The sequence below is a fragment of the Eschrichtius robustus genome, chromosome 3, assembly GCF_028021215.1.
Source record: "Eschrichtius robustus isolate mEscRob2 chromosome 3, mEscRob2.pri, whole genome shotgun sequence".
Taxonomy (NCBI): Eukaryota; Metazoa; Chordata; class Mammalia; order Artiodactyla; family Eschrichtiidae; genus Eschrichtius; species Eschrichtius robustus.
In genome coordinates, this window is record NC_090826.1 from 72545351 (window position 1) to 72570861 (window position 25511).

A 25511-nucleotide genomic window follows, 5' to 3' on the forward strand; every position below is an offset into this window, starting at 1 on the left:
TTGGATCCTCCAGCTCTCTCCTGATCATCCTTCAGTTTCTCTGGATCCTGGGCCAGGTGTGTGCTTTGCTCTGTGAGCAAGTAGGCCAGGCTCTTCTGCAGGACCGCAAAATCATCAAAGGTAGGGCCTGGATGAAGTGAGAAGAACAGGAATTCCAGTCTAAAGGCATAGGTTCTAGCTCATTTTTGTGGGTTGCAGTTTGTCCTTGCTGCCACTTACTTCACATATATCTACCTGCTTTGCACCAGATGCAAAAATAACAGCTTCTTGTAGACTGTTCAATGAGCTACCACAATTGCAGAAGGATAAGTCTTTTTAATAAATCCATATCCATGTGTATATATAAGGATATGTAGGCACACATAATATATGTTTATGTGTGTATATATATGTATACACACACATATATATACAGGTGTATGTATTTTTGTAAGTAGGTATGTGCAGATATGTCTATGTAAATATATATTTACTTTGGTACAAGTTCCTTCAGTTTGTTTTCTACTTGCCAACATATAATCTTTTTAATAAAAAGCTTACCGAACTCTCCTTGCCTGGATAACTCCTTTCCCTTCTTTCTGCCTGAGCTCATTGTTCCTTTTCCTAGAGAAGCCTTTCTCAACCACTTTACAATTTTGTTTTTTCAAATGACACTGTGTTCTCCTATTTCATAGAAGTTTTCACTACTTATTTCATGCTTTAATATAAATTGAATTTGTTTAATGTCAGTTTTCTTCAATAGATGGTTAAGTCACAAAAGCAGAGAAACCACATCTGTTTTGTTTGTTGCCATTTCTCAGAGCCTAATTTGATGCCTGGAGTATATTAGGTGTCCAGTATATGTTTATTAAATGAATGAATACCTATTTCATACCCTCTCCTTTCTTCATTACCCTTTCTCCACCCATTACCTTTGGTCCAGTAAATGCATCCATTAATGCGCATAGAGATGTGTGTATGCATGCTCCTTCTCTACCAGTAATTGCCCCCATTAAGTATAGCACCTGGAACCTATTGCTTTCTAGAGCAGCTTCTCCTCTACCCTCATATAAAACCTACTTCCTTTGACGTCATGCTACTCAGCTGTAAGTCCTCTGTCTCTCCTCATCCTAGTCATCTCCTGACCATATGTCTGTGCCTGCAATTTCACTTTCCAGGCCTAGACCCTCATCATATTTCCATATGTTCATTTACACATGCATAGATTCAATAGATATTTGTTGAGTCCTTACGATGTGCCCGATCCTGTGACTGAGTAATGAGGGTCTAGATTTCCCTATTCTCCAAGATCTGGGAGGAAATCTTAAGCTGTTTCCTTTTAATGCAAGCAAGGACACGTGCTGGGAGCTTTCCCTTCTATACCCACCGCCCTATCTGGCCACCCAAAGTCCCTCTTAGTGATTCTTGAAGCTTACAGTTTTCAGGAGATTTTGAAGTGAATGAGGGGAAATGGAAGTATTTGGATGAGCTGAGAAAGTCTTGAAACACAGATGCCTGTGAAATCCTAGAAACATGATATGCAGTTAGCTGTTGATGAGTGCCTTCACCAGAGAGCCACGGGATCCTACCCTACCTCCTCGGCACTAGGCAGAGCTATTCTCACCCTGTGCTCTCTTGTGATTGTGTAGCCCATCTCTTCATCTGCTTTCTTCCTAATCTGCTAATCATCTTTAGTAATATGACAAGCTCTTACTGAATTATGCTTTTTCACTTACAGAATGGTTTTAGTGGTTGTCTCCTTACTAGAAATCCTGCCTTTTACAAATCATGTCTTCACTTCCACAACTGTATTTTTTTTATGAAATGAGCCTCAAAATCCTAATTTTTAAGTAAAAGGCTAAATATTGATTCTATTTTTTTTCCTCTTTGCAAAACATGTATCACAGCACTCATGGGTGGCTTTGGCTCCTTAGGGAGAAATTTATGGCAAAGGAACTCTAAGAGAGAAAGCACATTAATACATTTTGACATACACTGTCACCACTTTATACTTGGTGAGCTGTGCCATGAGTCCAGCTAAGGCTGAAGAACATGAAGTTGTTCTAACAAAAATCTTCATGGTTGTGGGAACTCTTCTTGCAGAATTCAACCTCCAGCATGAGATAGCGGAGTTCAGGATTAATTGGGATTCAGTTTTTTCGAGGTAATTAGGCCTAAAGATAAGTACTGTGAGTGAGAGAGTAATTTAGATGATAATCCATGCAGTCCAAGATGAATAGAGAAGTAGAAGAGGCCAAGACCAAACAGAGCAACTGGCAGTGAACGAAGCAATCAATAGACTGACTGTTTCCATGCATCTAAAAATATGTTAGTGGGCATGACAGAGGGAGAAAGGTGAATGAATATCAAAGATTTAGTAAATGATGGTCAAAAGATCTGACAAGAACAATTTCAGGATCTAAGGGTATGGGAAATGGTCATTGTAGCTTGAGGAGAAAAAGAAAGTATTAAATTAATATGCATGGCTATTATTGCCTACTTAATTTTCTTCCTATTAAGATCTAACTTCTGTGAAGAGACGTATCATGTCAGTCTTGCAGAATATTCTTAAATCCCAGCACAATGCTTGATGCATGGCTGACAATAAAAATTTGTTGGAAACATAATAAATAAATGTTTTTTAACACAGGCATTGAAGGCACCTAATATCCGCTATTTTAGCAATATCTAGGACTGACATATAAAAACACTTTCTCTTGCCAATTGGACCTTGCAAGACTTTCATCTTCTGATGGGAAAAAAAATCTGTTCAAATCTCATCTTCCTAGATTATATTAATCATTTGGGTCTCAGCTTAGTCATCAGTTCTTACAGTGAGTCTTTCCTGTTCCACCATGTTTTAGTCAGATGTATTTGTATTTTCATAGCATTCTGGACTTCCTTCTATTCTTGGATTTGCTTTAATGCAATTTCTTATTTAATTATCTGCCTCTTTCAATAGACTGAAATCCCAGGCAGATTAAGGACCATGTCTTATTCATCATCACTTTCTTCACTCACTATAAATGAAACAAATTAAAAGAAGTTACCATTTTCTTCTCTCCTAGTGGCAAAACAAACTTAGCTTTTATATGGCCCAGTCTTGATGAGGAAGCATAGAAATTAATTCTCAAACACCGTAGATGTGAGGGTAAATTTGTGTAATACCTGTGGAGGATAAATTGGGATTATCAATCAAAATTTAAAATAGAAATATTGTTTAACTATAAATTCCACTGGAAAAAATGTATCCTTCAAATATATTTACATAAGTAAATTAGGATTGATATAAAGGACTTTTCAAGCATTTTTGGATATCAAAAACAATAGGAATGATTTAAATGACCATTGGCGAATAACTGGGCACATGATTATGATGTATTCATCTAACGGTTTTCCATGTAAACATTAAATAGAATGTAGGAGATATTGATATATTTCTATGGAAAGTCTTGGAGGTGTTGAAAGTGTGTATATTATGATCCTGTTTTGTGTCATTTTTAATAGTATACATGTATTAATTATGCAGGCAAAAATATTTTTTAATGAAATGAGACTCAGGAAATTATTTACTTGTTACCTTTTGAGGTAAGAGACTAAAGCTGTGTAAGGAAACATTATATATATATATATATATATATATATATATATATATAAATGATTGGTGATTTGTGCCATGAGTAATTTTTATCATTTTTTTACTTTATACTACTCTTTACTGTTTGATTCTTTTAAACCTTGCAATACTTTTTTCACTTTAATTACCTCAGATTTCACAACAGATTTATCTACATCTGTACTCATTTTCTTCACTTCTTCTTTGGCTTTTAGAGTTCTCACTCAAATATTTGCAGCAAATATTTCTATTTCATCACACCTCCTACTAGAAAAGCACCCATCTTTTTCTCTAGTCTTAGAAGACAAAGGACCCTCCCCCTGCTCAAAGCCATTGCTTTGGATCTGATCTACCTCTTAAATCACTTCCTTTCTCTCTCTCCCCACTAGATCTTTGCCCTCACACAATAAGCATGTTCCAGTGTCTTCCTTCTTAAAAAAACATATATACAAGATTAACAAATAATGTCTTCCGATCTTGAGTCAGTACCTCTTTACTGAGCCAGAAGTAGATGATACATACCAAATCCATTGTCCTGATTAATAATGATTTATCAGTTTACTGACATATGGTTTTAGTTATCAGCACTCCACTGAAACTTTTCTCTAAAAATTACTAAAGCACACGTTTCAAAATTGAGTGGAATAAATCCAGTCCTTATTCTTTCTTTTCCTATCATGCTGAAGACTGTTTACCACTCATCCCTACCTGAAAAACTCTACTCTCTTAGCTTCTATTATTCTTGGACTTCTGACCATTCTTTCTCAATCTGTTAATAGGTCCCTTCTCTTTGACCAACCCTTCAAACAAGAAGTGCTACATAGTAGTCACTGTTATGTTTCTTTAGGCCTACATAAATGTTTTTAAAAATTTGAAATCATTACCAATATTAAAAAATTGTTAGATTTCACATTAAATTTTGGAATTTATAATTTCTCTTGAGAAATGACACTATATGGTATTAGCACTGTGTCCACATACCCCCAAGCCAAAAATTGGCAGAACTGTGTAAACACTGCTTTTCACACAAGTCATGCATATCCGCTTATTCATTTTGACTTGCCACTAACCTACTTCACACATTTATGTTATTTCCCTTAATCCTGTAAGCCAGGTAACTCTAAACATTTCATTTATGCAACACTACATTAAAAATGTTTCAGCATTCCCCTCATATGATACATTTTTACATTTAAATTATATTCTAATACTAATTTTCAGTTTCTAGAAGTTCTCTGTTATTCTTTGACACATCTTTATTTTTTCATTGTGTCATATATTTCATTTGTTTCTATTTCTTTTTTAATGAATTTTATGACTGTATAATTTTGTTTTTTTATGATTTCTTATGGATTGTTGTATTATCTGAAGTTCTTGGGTGGTCTAAACCTTCTGTTTATCTTGTCTGCTGACTTTTTGTCATGACTGAATATTTTTCATGTGTTGTATGACTTTCATTTTTGAGCACATCTCCAGTGAAACTTTTTCTGCAGAATTCTGTAAAACTTATGTATCTCCAAAGCATGGCTTTTGCTTCTGCCAAAGTTCCAAGCATATAAATGTCCTGAGACAACTTTTTATGCTTGGGGCAAAAATTTGTACTGAGACAACATTTATTTCTTGTCTTGGGGCATTCCAGGATTATCACGTAGGAAAAAATCAGTACAAAGTCAGATAACAGACCTCTGTATTACTAGGCCCGTGGTTAGAAATTCTCAAGGAGAACATTTATTTTTTCTTCCTCTACACAATTTCTACGCTGAAACACAGAAGGTTCCTTACTGCCTTCTTTGGACGTATTTGTCCTAGCTTACTTTTCAAAGAGTCTGACTTTTATAGATGGTGGCCTCAGTTTCTGTTCCTACTCAGGTGTCAAATCACAAGCTCTGAGCTTACGAAGAGCTAGCACAGCAACTCCTTACTTGTTCTCCACCATGCTCTTCTCTTTTTTTACTTCAAGTGTTTTTCTTATTTTCTGGGGAAAATAGTTATATATTTAAAAGGATGTTTATTATATGACATTTACCTCTTCTAGGCATCCTGTAGAAAAAGTATTTTCAGTTTGTTTAGTCCACCATATTTGCAGAAACAGAAATCCACATTTAAAATTTATGTGAAAATAGTACTGGTCTAATATATCATATATCTTAAAAACCAAACACAAAATGAGAATTTAGAAAAGAATTCAATAATTGTTTTGTTTATTATTGATGTCAAAAATATTTTTAATCTCTCTAAAATATTTTTTTTTATTTTTTAGTAATGTAGTTGATATGCTTAATTATTTTTAAAATCTTAATTTAAATATTCTGAAAAAATTATTTAAAGGTCTACTTAGAAATCCAATTTGTTTTAATACTTCCTCTAAATAGCTGTCACAGCTGGAGAAAATACTTCTAAAGATCTATAGATTGATGGAAAAAATACCTTTATTAAAGCATTTTCATGTCCTCTGAAAAAATTATTCTAAAATTTACTTTAAAAATTTTATTGTTAATGTCTATCCTCTCTGACGGGAACCAGCATTTTTTTTTTTTTTTTTTGGTTTGTTTGCTTTTTTCTTTTTTTTTGCAAAGGATTAAATAATACTCAATAACACCTTACATTTGGAAGGTTTGCTAAAAACAGTTTAAAAATTCTGTTTCCAACTTTTTTTTTTTTTTTTAACGACTTTAGTCTTTTTAATTTTAGGGTTTAAAGCTTTTGTTTTTGTGGGGTGGGTTTTTTTGTGTTTTTTTAAAATTAATTAATTAATTTATTTATTTTTGGCTGTGTTGGGTCTTCATTTCTGTGCGAGGGCTTTCTCTAGTTGTGGCAAGCGGGGGCCACTCTTCATCGCGGTGCGCGGGCCTCTCACTATCGCGGCCTCTCCCGTTGCGGAGCACAGGCTCCGGACGCGCAGGCTCCGTAGTTGTGGCTCACGGGCCCAGTTGCTCCACGGCATGTGGGATCTTCCCAAAACATGACTCGAACTCGTGTCCCCTGCATTGGCAGGCGGATTCTCAACCACTGCACCACCAGGGAAGCCCTGTTTCCAACTTTTTATAGCATTAATATATGAGAATTTTAATGAAAGACAAACACCATTTTCATTTACAAAATCAATCATATAATGATGAAAACACTTCCAAACTTTCTCAATACTCTCTCTATAACACAAGTTTCTTTTGAAAAAACAGGTTCTGACTCATTAAAATATCATCTTTACCTTGAAGGGATGAGGTGTATTTTTTTTTTCAAAAATATTTGCTAGGATAAATGTTCTTGATAACCACTTATCATTAGAATAAAAATCATTAATTTGGAACACTTGCCTTTTTGAAAAATAAAAACATTCAACAACTCTATTTAAAATTTTTATATTGTGGAAAATAAACTTTCAAAAAAGAAGAAATAGTATTAAAAACACTTGTGTGTCAACCACCTAACTCCAACAATTTTTGTTTTGTCTATAACTGCTCTTATTTGGATTCAAGTATTTTAAAGTAGACCCCACATATCATGTCATTTATCTATAAATACTTAAGGATGTATGTCTAATAGGTAAGTAGTTTTTAAGATCACTACAATATTCATCATACCTAACAAAATTAACAATTTCTTTTTTTTTTATTTAGCCTTATTAGATATAACTCATATAATTAAAATCACCAATTTTAAATATGCAGTTTGACAAGGTTTTTTTAAAAAGTTTATTTTGAATGAATTTTAGACTTACAAAAGAATTTCAAGATCATACAGAAATTTCTCTTATAGTCTTCATTCAGTTTGCTCTAATGTTAACATCTCATAACCATGGTGCATTTATCAGAACTAAGAGTTTAACACTGGTATTATGTTATTAGCTAAGCTATATTCTTTATTCGGATCTTACTAGTTCTTCCACTAATGTCCTTATTCTGTTCCAGGATTTAATCCAAGATCCCACATTGCATTTAGTGGCTATGCCTCTTTTGTCTCCTCTACTCTATGACATTTCCTCAGTCTTTCTTTGTCTTTCATGACATTGACACTTTTGAAAAGAATTATTTTGTAAACTGTCTCTCAATCTGGAGTTTTCTGATGTTTTCTCATGATTAGATAGAGGTTTCAGATTTGGGTGAGGAATACCACAGAGGCGCTATGCCATTCTTAGTGTGTTGTATTAGAGGGTACGTGATGTTGATACATCTTATTACTGATGATATTAATCTTGATCACTTGTTTAACATGGTTTCTGCTAGATTTTTCCACTGTAAAGTAACTATGATGAATTTTGTCAAATGTACCATTGGCATCTTTGGAGATGATTTATTTTCTTTGCTCTATTAAATGATGAATTATAATAATGAATTTCCTAATATTGAATCCTCTTTGTACCTTGGAATAAACTTGACTGGGTCATGAGTCTATAGCTTTTTTTAAGTAATATGCCATGAGGTAAACAGGAAATCTTTTTTTAGTACAGTAGAGTTTCAAGTTTCCATCTCATTAGAAGGCATTATAATTCTACTATTTAACATAGTAGAATTTGGGAATCCACTTAACAAAGAATTACTTTAGAGTATGTAGTAAGCCAAGGAATAAGGCCCAGTTCCACTGTCAACCCTTCCTCATGGTGGCACTCTCACCCTTCCCTCAAGTATTTGGTATGGCATACCTGACAGCTGATCTAGGGACTGGGTGAGGGTGGGAGGAGCAATCTTCTTATATATTAGTGAGGCTTAACCTAATCATACCGCTTCCTGCTCAGAACTCTTCTGTGGCTCACAACTCTTATTGATCTTGGCTTCTCAGCATGCCATATGAGGCTCTCTAAAATTGGCCTTTTACTCCATTTCAAGTCTCATCTTCCACTGTTTCCAGGCTTAGCATCTCCTAGTCCTCTGAGAGCATCATGCTAGTCAACAATAATTTATTTTTCTTAGGTTATTTCTTCTCTCTAGAATACCCTTCCATTGTTGCTTCACCTCAAGGACACTTTCTCATACTACAACACTCAGTCCAACCATCGTTGCCTCTGGTAAATTCACAGATTATTAAATTACAAAGACATTTTTGTTGTTGTCTTGCTCCTGCACCAGACCGTAAGATCTTAGAGGGCCAGGCTTGTGTTTTATTCATGGTTTCAAATCCAGATCGTAGCATAATCCTAGTGCATAAATAGTAGGTATTTAGTAAATGTTTGTTGAATAGAATTAAATCAAACTTGACACTTAGTAAAAGTCTGTGGATTTAATTTTGTTAGATATGACAGTTTTATGAAACCCCCAATTGGGAAGAAAATGCACCTCAAATAAGGAATATTTCTGGCATTCTTTTTTACTAACATTTGTCTTTAATTGATGAATTCAAAGTCTTCCTTTGGTTAGTTATTTGCTCCAGAAAAGGCAAGTCCCTTGACAGCCAAATTCCTTTTAATTTCATTTTCTGAGTCTGGGGGAAAAAAAGAAAGCTCCTTATTTATGAACCTTACAAAACATTCTTATAACATCTGATGCACAAATATTGATCCAGGAAGGTGTTACCTCCTGTGGTTACCCTGTGGGTTTCCACTTTGAATTGCCAAGGAACTCACACTAAAATAGGAAAGTAATGTCATAAGTCCTTTTTTTAATCCTTAACCCTGAAAGTCATATATTTTTTAAGCTAACAATAACATCTGCAGACATCTAATGTCAGAAAAATAAAAGAAAAGAGTATAGTTTAAGAAAACTCTTGCCTTTTTTGAAAACAGTTTTTTTTAAGTTGGCACAGAAGATGATTAATTAGTTAGCTAATTAATCCATGAATAATTGATGATGGAAATTTAAATTGGAAAATGGTTATATATGTTAATAAAGAATTGTTTTAATGGTTGAATGACACATCATTTCCTCCCTACAAAATAATGTTTTGTTCTTATAATCTATGCATTTCGCTAAAAAAAAAAGTATAATATTTATGTTCAGAGACAAGAACAGAAATAGCAAGAGATTTCATTTTTTATGTACTGCCAATATCCATTTGACAGCTACTTGGCTTTTGGCCAGTAACAGTTGAATCCCTTCATCAAGAATATCAAATTACTTTAAATTTATTTCTAGATAAAATTTTTGTTTGGATTTTTTTGTGACATTGAAATAAAATTTAAAAAACATTGCAATCATATCTACTGTAAATTTAGATATAGTAGCTTCATGCTAAAATGAGTCTCTTCAATGAAGTAATTTTAGACAATAAAATGCAGAAATCTACATGATATCAAAACTCTAATTTCATAAATGAATGGAGCGAAGGAAAGTGGTCCAGCAGTTAACAGTAGCCAATAACGTAATACACTTGTCCAAAAAAAGTTTCATCTGATTGTTATGAATTAATTTATCCAGTAAACTCTTCCCTCCCCCAAATGATAATGCCTGGATCAGTGGTTGAAAACTATAGGAAAGAGATTTTGACCCAGTGTATGAAAATACTGATTACTATGCCTAGAAAAGGATAGGTTTGTTTTGAGAAAAGATGAGGTCCATTCATTAGAAGAAAAATACAGCTTGGTGTATGTATGACACTCAGAATCTACCAGATAGGCAAGGAATTTTACTAGAATAACAGCTCTCAAAGTTTTTCATCTCAGGACCATATTTCATAAATATGGACCATGAATAAGTCTTAAATATTACTAAAGACCCAAAGAATTTTTGTGTATGTGGGTTATAGAAATGGATACTTACTACATTACAAAATAAAATGAAAAATATTTTAACTAAATTATTTATTCACTTATTTGAACATAACAATTATAAATATAAATAGTAATTTTGAAATAATATCTATAGTTTTAAAAATTAGTGAGAATGACATTGCTTTACAGTTTTGGTAATCTCTTTGATACCTTACTTAATAGAAGACAGTTGGATTCTCATAACTGTTTCTGTATTCAATCTATTGCACTATCACATGTACGTAATCTCCGGAAAACTCCACTGCACACTTGTAAGGGAATGAGAGTGAGAAAAGCAAATAAGGTCCTGGTATTATTATTAAAATAGTTTTGACTTTATAGACTCCCTGAGATTATGAATGCAACCCTAAGTGTTCTGAGAAACACTGCACTTGAAGATCTCAAAGTTCTTTCCAGGCATCAGATTCTATTACTAGCAAGGTATCCTCCTACTATGAGTTCCTGAACCAAAATCATATATGATTATATTATTATTTTTTTAAAAAGGAGAATTAAATATAAGGATGGGTAACTCTGGATTTTTTTTTTACCCTCTCTGTTTTTATAATCTGTAGATAAAAATGTATGTAGCCATAGGCATGCATATAATCATTCAAAGTCAGTGGAGTTGATTATGTCTCAAAGAAAAAAAATGAGTTACATTTCTGTCTTCAAAATTGGTTAGGGATATGACCTTAGGAAAGTCAGTTAATCACAATGACTACACAGCTCACATAGTTGTTGAGAGAATAAAAAATATAATAATGATGACGGATAATTTTATTGATTCATGCTGTTTCTGTGTCTCTTCTAAAATGCAACAACCATTTTGTAATTTCTTTAGCTAAGTTTTTTCTTTGCATTTTTGTGTCTTACTAATTTTGTGGTGTTTTCCAACTGATCAGTGAACCAGTGAATATTTAGGCAGACAGTGTGTCTGGCACAGGGTCTATATATATATATGTTATATACTTATATTACATATGTTATATACTTTTATTACATATACTATATACATTTTTTCAAAATTTTACTTCTTATAAGAACTGTCAGTAAAGTGCAAAATATATTTTTTGTATCAACTGTGAGGCCCTTGAAGACAAAAACTTTGTCTATTTTGTATACTATGGTTGTCCCAGGAGTAAAATAATGTCTGGAACCAAATGAGTAAATAAATGGCAAATTAGCTTAAAAAATCATTTCTCAAATCTTTATACCTAGTTACTTCTCAAAATTTGCCATGGAATTTTCTAAATGCAAATGCTATGGTCAATTTCAAAATAGTACATCCTAATAGTATATTAGTATAATAAAGTACTTTAAAGGATATCCATTTTCTCAGTTCAAAAATTCTCTCTATAATCCTGACAAATGTTCATCCATTTTCCTGTTGAAAACTAAATAATGGGGAACTCACTCCTCATAAAGCAGCTCATGCCACTTGATAAAATGGTCTCTCTTAAGCTGAAAACATGTTCTCTTCTGTTTTCTTATGCCTACATTTTAAGTCCCTGTATTTTCTGCTCTCTGCAATTTCTGAGCAGATAAACCACTACGAACATAACTTCCAAGCACAAACTGAGTATCCTGAATCCATGAAAATAATTTCTGCCTTGTTATTTCTGGTCTGTCTATATTGCCTTGCAGCAACCACAACAGAGGCATAGTAAGCTATTTATGTAATTGAGCTGAGAAAGCTTCCTGCACCATCACACACCTGACACAATTTCCTCTATTTTTCCATTCATTGCAACTATCATTCAGTTGGATAAACTGGATGCATGTAAATTTGGGGAAGAATGTAAAGAAACTGAAGTCAAACTAGGCAAATTTTTTTAGTTCTACCTATGGCTGAGATAGGCAAAGTCATGTTTTTTGCTGAGTTTCTATTTAGTGGAGGAGACAGTCATGAACAAAATATACCGTTGTATCAGTCAAGGCAGACTTTGAGAAATATTGCAAGATAAAAACAAAATGAGTGCCAAAGACAAGAGCTTAATTTTAAATGGAAGGATAGGGAAGAAAAAAGTTTATGGATTGTAGGAACTGTTGAAATTAAAGATGAATGTCAAGGGAGTAGTAACATTGATTAAAATAGGTATTTTTTTCAGACTAGTTAATAAAGTCAATAAATTTCTATCGATTTGCATTCCACTGAAATGGAATGATTTGACATGATTTTTTCTTGCATGATTTGACATGTTGGCTTTTCCTTCCTTTCTATAGCTTGAAATACTTCTTCTATTTTGACCCTCCATCACTTAATTCTTAAAACCCTCTTCCTCTCTTTCATAATAGCACCAATCTCCAGCTCCCTCAATCCTTTGAGCAAAGGAATTGTCTTCCCTAAGTGGCCTCAATAACCAGATCACAGCTCCTTCAAACTCTACGGTATTTTAGTAATATCAGTACTATCTTTCTAGAGTATCTTTCTTTTCCTGAGTTTTCAGACAAGGAGTTGCTACATACAAATTGAATGACATCAGTTACAACATGAGCAACAAATAGTTACTAATGAGCTCAAATACCACTGTTTCTAAATAATTTTTAAAATAATTTAACAAATTGTGACAAACACATGTTTATCCCTGCAATACTCTCACTTACTCATACTCTAATATGCTTTAATGTATGGGACACAATTGGCATGCTGGAGATAACATAGAACACTTCAGTGTGCCTCATCTTGTATTGTACAATTTGCTTTATTTTCCTGAATATTTGAGGGAGAATATTCAGCAACACCCTTCGGGATGATGTACACATGTGTTTAGCATTTTTCATGGGAACACAGCATGGTGGCATCAATATTTACTATCCTCTCAAAATGAGTATAAGTTAGAGCCTCTAATATTTTCCATGGCTTGCTCAAAACAGTCTTAGTCAATCATACATGATGAGGATGATATAAATGATTTAAGACCAAGTTAATTTCATTTTAGGGAGCAGATGAGCCTAAGACATAGCCTAAGCATATCATTTATATATTTAGCCATCTCTCCTTTTGGGCATTCCATTTTACTAAATATATTCCCTAATTCTTCCTAATTCAATTAAATTAGTTACCTGCCACCTAATTAGTCAGTCAGAGTAAAACAGTCTGTTTGGGGTCTTTTGCTTCTTAATAGGGCTCACATCTACCCAACTGACTAACAAAGCTATGTCTATAATGGACACTTTGAGATTAAAAATCATACAAGAAATGAAAAAAAAAATTCTGGAAAAAAATATATTTTTCAAGGATAGAATTAACAAATTGGGATTCAGTTCATTGCTAGCAAACCATTAAGTCACTCGGCACTGTCCATGGTCAGTTGTATACATGTGATTCTACCTAGCAATACCAGATTGATGAGCTGGTAATATAAATTCAGGAAAACGACATTTATATATTTTTCTGCATCCCTCTCTTGCCTTATAGGCAAAATAACTGACTTTCTTAGACATTGTGAAATTTCATATTTCTTAATAAAAATATAAAATTATGTGATCCTTGGAAAGTTTTAAAAACAGTAATAATTTAGTGTAGGTTATGTTTTTAAAAGTCAAGTTCCCGAAATATTTAAATCATTAGTTTAGCAGCAAAAATAATTTGCTTTTTAAACAAAAAAATTAACATTTTAAATAAAAAGATTGAAATTACATTTAATGTTTTTAGATTTGAAATACTTTTTCTCTTATGATCAGATAGGTGATAGAGAAAACACTAATTTTTATTTTGCTATTGATAATTTCACATAGCAAAATCTCTCTCTCTCTAGATACCCTAGAGCTGTTTTATTATAACTGTTTTATAATGAACTAATCAATGAATTAGGTATAACAGAGTATAATTTTCAGCATAACAAAACTGTTTTAATATCCTTCATAAATTTTCCTTTTTTGTACATTTTATTTATTTATTTTTAACCATTTTTAATTGAAATGTAGTTAAGTTACAATGCTATGTTAGTTTCAGGTGTACAGCAAAGTGATTCAGTTTTATATATATATATATATATATATATATATATATATATATATTTTTTTTTTTTTTTTTAAGATTCTTTTCCATTACACATTATTGCATGACATTGAATATAGGTCCCTGTGCTATACAGTAAGTCCTTATTGTTGATTTTATATGTAGTAGTGTGTATATGTTAATCCCAAACTCCTAATTTATGTCTCCCACCCCCTGCTATCCCCTTTGGTAACCATAAATTTGTTTTCTATGTCTGTGAGTCTATTTCTTTTTTGTAAATTAGTTCATTTGTATAATTTTTTTTAGATTCCACATATAAGTGATACAATATTTGTCTTTCTCTGTCTGGCTTTATTTAGTATGATAGTCTCAAGCCCATCCATGTTGCTACAAATGGCAATATTTCATTCTTTTTTATAGCTGAGAATATTCCCCTGTATGTATACACCACGTCTTCTTTATCCATTCATCTGTCAATGGACATTTAGGTTGCTTCCATGTCTTGGCTATTGTAAATAGTGCTGCTATAAACATTGGGGTGCATGTATCTTTTCAAATTAGTGTTTTCTCTAGATATATCTCAGGAGTGGGATTGCAGGATCGTTTGGTAACTCTATTAGCTTTTTAAGGAACGTCCATACTGTTCTCCATAGTGGCTGTACCAATTTATATTCCCACCAGCAGTGTAGGAGGATTCCCTTTTCTCCACACCCTCTCCAGCATTTATTATTTGTAGACTTGTTAATGATGGCCATTCTGACTGGTATGATGTGATACCTTACTATAGTTTTGATTTGCATTTCTCAATTGCATTAACAATATTAAGCACCTTTTCATGTGGCTATTAGCCATGTGTATGTCTTCTTTGGAGAAATGTCTACTTAGGTTTTCTGCCCATTTTTTAATTGGGTTGCTTGTTTTTTTGATATTAAGCCATATGAGCTGTTTGTATATTTTGGAAATTAATCCCTTGACAGTTGCATCATTTGCAAATATTTCCTCCCATTCAATAGTTGTCTTTTTGTTTTGTTTATGGTTTCCTTTGCTGTGCAAATCTCTTAAGTTTAATTAAGTCCCATTTGCTTATTTTTGTTTTTATTTCCACTACTCTAGGAGATGGATCCAAAAATATATTGCTGCAATTTATGTCAAAGAGTGTTATACCTATGTTTTCCTCTAGGAGTTTTATAATATCTGCTCTTACATTTAGGTCTTTAATCCATTTTGACTTTATTTTTGTATATGGTGTTAGAGAATGTTCTAATCTCATTGTTTTACATATAGCTGTCCAGTTTTCCTAGCACAGTTACTGAAGAGACTGTCTTTTCTCTATTTTATATTCTTGCCTCCTTTGTTGTGGATTGGTTGACCATAAGTGGGTGGGTTTATTTCTGGGCTTTCTATCCTGTTCCATTGATCTATATTTCTGTTTTTGCACCAGTACCACACTGTTTTGATTACTCTAGCTTTGTAGTATGGTCTGAAGCCAGGGAGCCTAATTCCTCCAGCTCCTTTCTTCTTTCTCAAGATAGCTTTGGCTATTCTGGTTTTTTTTTTTTTTTTTTGCATTTCCATACAAATTAAAAAAAAATTTGTTCTAGTTCTCTGAAAAATGCCATTGGTAATTTAATTGGGATTGCATTGAATCTGTAGATTGCTTTGGGTAGTATGCTTATTTTAACAATACTGATTCTTCCAATCCAAGAACAAAGTATGCCTTTCCATCTGTTTGTGTCATCTTCAATCTCTTTCATCAGCGTCTTATAGTTTTTGGAGTACAGGTCTTTTGTCCCCTTAGGTAAGTTTATTCCTAGGTATTTTATTCTTTTTGATGTGATGGTAAATGGTATTGTTTTCTTAAATTCTCTTTCTGATATTTTGTTGTTAGTGTGTGTGGAAATGTAACAAATTTCTGTATATTAATTTTTTATCCAGCAACATTACCAAATTCATTGATGAGCTATAGTAGTTTTCTGGTGTGTGTCCTTAAGATTTTCTATGTATAGTATCATGTCATCTGCAAACACTGACAGTTTTACTTCTTTTCCAATTTGGATTCCTTTAATGTCTTTTTGTTCTCAGATTGCTTTGGCTAGGACTTCCAAAACTATGTTGAATAAAATTGGCAAGAGTGGGACTCCTTGTCTTGTTCCTGATCTTAGCGGAAATGCTTTCAGGTTTTCACTGTTGAGTATGATGTTAGCTGTGGGTTTGTCATATATGGCCTTTATTATGTTGAGGTATGTTCCTTCTATGCCCACGTTCTGGAGAGTTTTTATCATAAATGAGTGTTGAATTTTATCAAAAGCTTTTTGTACATCTATTGAGTTGACAATATGGTTTTTATTCTTCAACTTGTTAATGTGGTGTATCACATCGATTGATTAGCAGATATTGAAAAATCCTTGCATCCCTGGAATGAGTCCCACATGATAATGGTGTATGATCCTTTTAATGTATTGTTGGAATTGGTTTACTAGCATTTTGTTGAGGATTTTTGCATCAATGTTCATCAGTGATATTGGCCTGTAATTTTCTTTCTTGTGATATTTTGGTCTGCTTTTGGTATCAGGGTGATGGTGGCCTCATAGAATGAATTCAGAAATGCTCTTTTCTCTGCAATTTATTTGTGTTCTGTGGAGCTGCCCATTGTGACCTTATCTTGTCAATAGAAGTGATGTTTTTATTTCTTTTTAAGGTGTAAGAATAGACTTCAGCCAGGGGAAGAAAATGGTGGAAGCAATGAAGTCAGAGGAATCTGTACAAAATATCCTTTAAATGGCTAATGTGACTGAAACATATTGGGAGGATGTTTGTTCTGGGATATCAGCCTGGATGATGACGGGGATGAATGTTTTTCAGTGACACAGAAAGCTATTTAATGTTGTTCTCAGGCTCCAGGGATTTTAAGTAGTGGCATTCAGCAGTTTCTTTGTTGACCAGCTACATTTTTTGGCAGCAGGCTCAAGTGCTCACGATTGCGCAGAGCAAGGAGCATGCTGAACAATGATATTCCAGTTTAAAAAAACAGAGCTGCAAACAAAGCTTCATCAAGAACATTCATAATTGGGATAGCAGCCAAGATGGCAGAGTATAAGGACCCTAAGCTCATGTCATCTCAGGAGCACACCAAAATCACAACTAACTGCAGAACAACTGTATATGAAAAAAGATTGGAACCTACAGAAAAAATCTTCTATGACTAAAGATATAAAGAAAGAAACACAAAGAGGTGGGTAGAAGGGATGGACTTGCGATATAATCAAATCCCAGAACACCCTAGATGGACAAACCACAAACTGGATAATAATTGTATTACAGAGGTTCTCCCAAAGAAGTGAGAGTTCCGAGCCCTATGTCATGGCACCCAGCCTGGGTGTCCATCCATCAATGGGAAGAGGAGCCCTTAGAGCATTTGGATTTGTAGGCCAACGGGGTTTGATTACAGGGACCCCACAGGATTGGGGGAAATAGAGACTTCACCCTTAGGGGTTGCACACAAAATCTCACATGCACCAAGGACAAAAGCATAGTTTGATAGGAGCCTGAAACAGACCTACCTGCTGGTCTTGGAGAGTCTCCTGTGGAGCCAGGGGATGGCTGTGGCTCACCCTGGGGACATAGACTCTGGTGATGGACATACTGGGTAGTATTCTTCTGTGTGATATCTCCTGGAGGCTGACATCTTGGCACCAACACCTGGCCCTACCCAAGAGCTTGTAGCCTCCAGGGCTGGGATGCCTCAGGCCAAACTACAAACTGGATGAGGACACAGCCCCATCCATGAGCAGACAGGTTCCCTAAAGACTTCCTGAGCACATTGTCACCTCTACACATGCCCTTAGACACAGCCCTGCTCACCAGAGGGCCAAGACCCAGCTCCACCCATCAATGGGTATACCTGGGAACAGCTGGCTCCTGGTCCTTGGGTGACGAGAGGGGAATACACTGCTGGGACGTATAGGACATCTCCTAAAGAGGACTATTTCTCCAAGTTCAAGAAACACAACTAACCTACCACATACATAAAAATACAAATATCAATTTAGACAAAATGAGGTGACAGGGGAATATGTTTCAGATGAAGAAACTAGATAAAACCCCAGAAAAATAACTAAGTGATGTGGAGATGGGCAATCTACCCAAGAAAGACATCAGAGTAATTATCATAGAAATGATCAAAAAACTCAAGAAAAGAATGGATGCACAGAGTGAGAAATTAGAAGTTTCTAACAAAGAATTAGAAAATATAAAGAACAACCAAACAGAATTAAAAAATTACAAAAACAAACTAAAAATACACTAGAAGTAATCAATGACAGAATAAATGAAGCAGGAGAATGGATCAGCGAGCTGGAAGACAGAGTAGTGGAAATCACTGCCACTAAACAGAAAAAAGAAAAAAGAATGAAAAGAAATGAAGACTGTTTAAGAGACCTATGGGACAACATCAAGAGTCCTAATATTTGCATTATAGGCATCACAGAAGAAGAAGAGAGAGAAAAAGGGCCTGAAAAAATATTTGAAGTGATAATAGCTGAAAACTTCCCTAACCTGGGGAAGGAAACAGTCACTCAAGTCTGGGAAGCGCAGAAAGTCCCATACAGGATTAATCCACAGAGGAATACACCATGGCACATTGTAATCAGAATGACAAAAATTAAAGATAGAGAGAGAATATTAAAAACAACAAGGGAGAAGCTACAAATAACATTCAAAGGAACTCCCATAAGGCTATCAGCTGATTTTTGAGCAGAAACTCTGCAGGCCAGAAGGGAGTGGCATGATACACTTAAAGTGATGAAAGAGAAAAACCTACAGCCAAGAATACTCTACCCAGCAAGGCTCTCATTCAGATTTGATGGAGAAATCAAAAGCTTTATAGACAAGTAAAATCTAAGAGAATTCAGCACCATCAAACCAGCTTTACAACAAATGCTAAAGGAACTTTCCTAGGTAAAAAACAAAGGGTCACAACTAGTAGGGAGATTAAAAGACAAAAGTAATAAAATCATCTGTATCCACAATAAGCAGTTAAGACATACACAAAACAATTAGATGTAAAATATAATATCAAAAACAGTAATCGTGAGGGGTTAAGAGTACAAATACAGGGTATGTAAAATGCATTTGAAATAAAGAAATCAGCAATTTAAAATAAGCATATATATGTGTGTATATATATATATATAGAGAGAGAGAGAGAGAGAGAAAGAGAGAGAGAGAGAGGGAGAGAGAGAGAGACTGCTGTATAAAACCTCATGGTAAGCGCAAATAAAAAATCTGTAATAGCTATATACACAAAAAAGAAAAAGGAATCTAACCATAGCACTAAAGATAGTCATCAAATCACAAGAGAAGAGAACAAAAAATGAAAGGGAAAAAAGACCTATACAAATAAATCCAAAATGATTAACAAAATGGCAGTAGGAACATGCATATCAATAATTATCTTAAATGTAAATGGACTAAATGCTCTGACCAAAAGACATAGACTGAATGGATACAAAAAACAGGACCCATATATTTGTGGCCTACAAGAGAGTCATTTCAGATCTAGAGACACATGCAGACTGAAAGTGAGGAGATGGAAAAAGTTATTCCATGCAAACAGAAATCAAAAGAAAGCCAGAGTAACAATACTTATATCAGACAAAATAGACTTTAAAATAAAGACTGTTACAAGAGACAAGGAAGGACACTACATAATGATCAAAGGGTCAATCCAAGAAGAAGATATAACAATTGTAAATACATATGCACCCAACATAGGAGCACTTCAATATATAAGGCAAATGTTAACAGACATAAAAGGAGAAATCAACAGTAACACAATAATAAGGGGAGTTTTAACACTTCACTTACATCAGTAAGTGGATCACCAAACAGAAAATAAATAAGGAAACATAGGCTTTAAATGACAGTTTAGATCAGATGGCCTTACTTGATATCTATAGAGCATTCCATCTGAAAGCAGCAGAATGCACATTCTTTTCAAATGTACATGGAACATTCTCCAGGATAGATCACATGCTAGGCCACAAAGCAAGCCTCAGTAAATTTAAGAAAACTGAAATCATATCAAGCATTTTTCTGACCATAATGCTATGAAGTTAGAAATCAACTACAAGAGGGACTTCCAGGGTGGCACAGTGGTTAAGAATCCGTCTGCCAATGCAGGGGACACGGGTTTGATCCCTGGTCCGGAAAGATCCCACATGCTGTGGAGCAACTAAGCCCACATGCCACAACTACTGAGCTTGCATGCCACAACTACTGAAGCCCACATGCCTAGAGCCTGTGCTCCGCAACAGGAGAAGCCACCGCAATGAGAAGCCCGCATACCGCAATGAAGAGTAGCCCCCGCTTGCCACAATTAGAGAAAGCTCCCACACAGCAACAAAGACCCAACGCAGCCAAAAATAAAAATAAATAAATAAATGTATTTAAAAAATCAAATACAAGAAAACAAAACTGCAAAAAACACAAACACGTGGAGACTAACAACCATGCTACTAAACAACCAATGGATTACTGAAGAAATCAAAGAGGAAATCAAAAATTACCTAGAGACAAATGAAAATGAAAACACAATAATCCAAAACCTATGGGACACACCAAAAGCAGTTCTAAGAAGGAATTTTATAGCGATACAAACTTACCTCAGGAAACAAGAAAAATATCAAATAAACAACCTAACCTTATGCCTAAAGCAACTAGAGGAAGAAGAACAAACAAAACCCAAAGTTAGTAGAATGAAAGGAATCATAAAGATCAGAACAGAAATAAATGAAATGGAGACTACAAAAAATTAGAAAAGATCAATGAAACTAAAAGCTGATTCTTTGAAAAGGTAAACAAAATTGTAAACCTTTAGCCAGACTCATCAAGAAAAAAAGGGAGAGGGTCCAAATCAATAAAATCAGAAATGGAAAAGAAGAAGTTACAACTGACACCACAGCAATACAAAGGTCGTGAGAGGCTACTATGAGAAGCTATACACCAACAAAATGGACCACCTAGAAGAAATGGACAAATTTTTAGAAATCTCCCAAGACTGAACCAAGAAGAAATGGAAAATATGAACAGACCAATTCCCAGTACTGAAATTGAATCAGTAATTTAAAAACTCCCAACAAACAAAAGTCCAGGACTGGATGGCTTCACAGCTGAATTATACCAAACATTTAAAAAAGAGTTAACACGTATCCTTCTGAAACTATTCCATAGATTTTCTTAAACCATGAAAAATAGCATAACTCCAATACAATGAGGTGGAATTTATTGCCAGAGAGTTGCTAAAGCTGGATGTATTGTTTCTGGAAATTATTACTCTGGAGCCAAATATAGTTGGATTTGTATATGTCTACCTATTACAACATGAACTGAACATTTAGCCAATATATGGTTTGAGCTAGACAACTAATATAGAAAATGCAGGTTCTTTTGTGTTCCATTTAGGTTGACTGTCTCCACTGATCCCATTATGGGAAAACTGCCAAATCTCTACTTCATCTGGGGCTGTAGAGACAGCCCTAAGAAAAATGTATGGGAGTTATTTTGTTGTGAGTTTTTAATCTTTTAAGTTTTCCACTGAAACTTGTTTCATTAAAATGGGAGAAACCTGTCAGAGAGCTGCCTCTGTACTTTGTATTATTTCTTTAGATTTGGTGATCTGCTTTATGTATAGAATTCCCCCCGTGACTGTTTATTGTGCTTTCTAAGCCATAGCGATTCTGGCCATGTTTTGAATTTACAATGACATTGTTTTGGTTTAATTTGACATCTAATGCATGTTTTAGATTAGTTTGATTCTCACTTAATGTAATATTTAATAATAGCCTGAGAATTGGAAAGATTTTCCACCAGTCTTCTATAGAATAGTTACTAGTGTTGCTAATTTATGCCATAAAAAATGTTATTTAGTCCTTCAGTATTTGCTAATTTTTTCTTTAAAAAAATGGATATTTAGTCTGGAGGCAGAATCTGTCCTTTTCCTTAGTAAAAAGCTATTTTCAAATTTTACCTTTGATCAAATTCAAAAATACTTTAAAAAATGGATCAGTTTTTGTATGGTAATATTATTCTCTGGAATATAAATGTGATGCTTCACTTCATGACATTTTCTTTGGGAGTAGAATACTATGGCATGGCAAATGGAACTTTCTGGGCTTTTTGACTTTTTTATACTCATCTGTCTTCTATTGTTCAAGATTTGAGTTAAAACTAAGTTGTCTTTTTTGATTTTTTTCTCCCTAGGCATGAATTCTGGGTCTATTAGATGCTAGGATCAGACGAGTAATGCCCAGGTTGTGGTTAAAGGCATTATTTAATTATAAAAAGTTTAAAAATTAATAATAACTTAGATAATTCTCAGCTTTGAACTTCTTAACTCCTCAGGGGAAAGTAAACTAGAATGTAAAGACTAATATCAGATGATTAATTCAAGGTCACACAGGGAAGCAAAAATGGGAATTGTGTGTTCTTCATAGTCTACTAATCTAAAGGAGACTTCTCAATAGCTATGATTGATAGATTATACTTATTAAACACTTAATATCTATAGTAAATTATTTCAGAACTTGGAATTTAGAATGAAATACAATGAACTTTAAGCATGGCCTCTATTTTTTTTTTTTTAATTATAAGGTGATGGATAGAGGAAGATGCACACAGATGTTATTCCATTTAAGAACCATAAAGTTCTTCATTAATTCATAAGATTCTAGACACTGTGTTGAAGATTGGGGATGCAAAGATGGGTGACTTTGTATCTTTTATTCTTCTATGACTTTTACCTTCAAAGAGAGAAAAGTGTAGTCAAAGACATAGCTATGTAACATGATTACATTAGAGGAACAAGATAAGTGACATGAGAAGGTAAGTGTAAAATAGGTTGAAAAGTGAAAGATCTATCTGTATAAATAAAATTTTTTCTGTATTTCCTCAAAATTATATTTTATCTGGACGGTAAATTTATTGCAGTTGGGGCCTATACCTCACACTGTTTTTGCATCCTCCATAGGACCTATATTAGTGCTATGCTATGCTACATACAGCCACCCTTGATATTGGCAATGAATGACTCCAAATAACTTCAACAACTCCAAATTTGAAAATATTCTCCTGAAAATATGTTTGCCACTAGAAGCAAGTGACAACAATGTCACAAATTTTCTAACCAGTGACTCACTCCCTTGTGTTGATCACCCAGATCAAATAATCCGCATATCAGAAAAATTTCAGATTCTATACAATAAAGATCTTTTTGCTCATTTTTACATAACCAAAATTTGAATGTTGTATTATTGAATGTCCAGATAGTAGTCAGTGAACATTTGATAATTAAACTGATGTACTCTACTAAACTCCATATGTTCAGGGATTATTTCTATAATAACTTATAAGAAAAGTATAATTGGAAGTATGGAGCACAGAATAATATATTTTACTGAATTAGAATTTCTGAATAAAGACATTTTTAGCCTTCTCCAATTTATTTCACATTTAAATTTTCTGAAACTCTAGGCACTTATTGTCTAAAAGTATTACAAACACTTTCTGCCTTCTCTCTCACAGTAGTAGAAACCCTGCTGTTCCTAGGCCTGGTGAAAAAAGATATGGCTTTAGTGCCTTAACCTGAGTTCAAACTCAGCTTTGCCACTAATTGTATCATCTTAAACTTGTAAAACTTAACTTCGTTAACTTCAACTCCTCATCTGTAAAATGTGGAAAGTAACACTGACTTTATGAGGTTATTTTAAAGATTAGATGAGATACCACAGGAAAAGCAAACAGCAGAGTGCCTGCCCATAGTGGGTAGTAATTCCTTCCTGATGCTCAAGTTACAATATTAAATGAATGTACTCAAATTAAGAGGTCAGGTATGCCATCCAATTTAAGCAATATTTCACAATGTTCAAAAGATAGTATTGCTGTTTTGCTTTGTCTGACATAAAATAGGTACTCAATAAATGCTTTGAATGAATAAATGAATAAGTGGGTATGGACAACTAAAGAAAAATCTTTAATAAAGTGATCGTTTGTGTTCTATGTTTACTAGCAAATTAACTTCAAAGTGCAAAAATAACAAATAATATTTTATAGAGCTTTTTATGGCATTTATCTAACTTTCAAATAAATTGGATGTAAGTTAGCTTACCCTCCAGAGACGCAATAACCAAATTCTGAATTTTGGGTGATTTTATATCCAATCAAATTGTGGACTAATGAAGGGCAATATTCTTCTTCAGAAAAACAAATGCTGTTTAATATGGCACCAAAAAAAATTCTGATTGTTCTGACTTTTCTTTGACACTCTCAATTATCCACTTAATCTTCTTAGACTTATAAGGTCAGTAATGAAAAAGAAATTAAGATTTTTCCTTTTAAATATTTACCAGAGGCCAGCGTGGTTCTAACCATGTTGTAAGATTATCTTGTTAAAACACATCATCTAAACCCAATATCAATCCAACAAACCTTAGGTCTAGGAACCACAATCCCAAATTGACCAATAGAAAGAAAAGATTCAGAGAAGTTAATGGATGCTACTTTAAGAGGCAGAACTGAGAATGAAATCCAAGTTTGTCTAATTCCATAGCCCATGTACTTTGCACCATATTCTGCTGTACTTTATAAGCAAGACTAACAAACTGGTGAATTTCTGGTTTCTAAGAAATTTTGTTTTCGAAGGCAAGTCTCTGTGTGACAGTACTGCAAATGTGGCAGCTCATTATAATTGCCTAAGATTCTTGCTATCAACTATACAGCTTAGTGCTCTTACAACGATAATGACTGTATTATCCATGATGTGGTGCTTGTTTAACTAGTTTTGTTAAACTGAAAGACCTGGGCGATAACTTCATGCCATCTATTGCTGAGACAACTGTGAGACAGAAGAGAAAATCTGTTTTTCTAATACTAACTGAAATGAATTGAGAGACTAAATTACCCTCAAACATATTTACCACTCCATCTTGGATGAGGTCATTCCCAGAAAAATTTTTGGAAAAAAAAAATGAAAAAGATTTAACACCTAACTTCAGATGATAAGATATTTCTCTTTCCTGTTTTTAGAGCATGCTTAGGAAAGGGGGAAAAAAATCCATAAACCCTCAAGTGACAAAGTAGAGGTTAGTGTTTTTGATCATTAATAGCTTTTGGAAAAATACAAAATCACCATGTGGCACAACTAATGTTGTGCAAACTTCAGCATCATAATTAAAATACACTAAACTAGAATATAAAATGTTCCATGCATCCAGACTAAG